We start from the raw sequence: 206 nt of genomic DNA, 5'->3' as shown, positions 1-206 counted from the left end.
AGAAGAAGTGTATAGTGTAAACTGAGTATAATAGCGCAAATGAAATGTGAAATAAAGTGGCAATACCAGCGATTTGAGGTTATAATAATTTTAGCAACGCGCAGAGTTTGTTTACTCTGTTTTATTAACGAAATATATATAATAAAAGTGAATAAATGATTTGGTTTGCATAAAATAATAACCGGAAACGTTTTAGTAGTGTTTTA

The sequence above is a fragment of the Rhagoletis zephyria genome, unplaced genomic scaffold (genome assembly GCF_001687245.7).
Source record: "Rhagoletis zephyria isolate East Lansing unplaced genomic scaffold, Rhagoletis_zephyria_1.1 Rzeph_scaffold_01434, whole genome shotgun sequence".
Classification (NCBI taxonomy): domain Eukaryota; kingdom Metazoa; phylum Arthropoda; class Insecta; order Diptera; family Tephritidae; genus Rhagoletis; species Rhagoletis zephyria.
Note: the sequence above shows the minus strand (reverse complement) of the source record.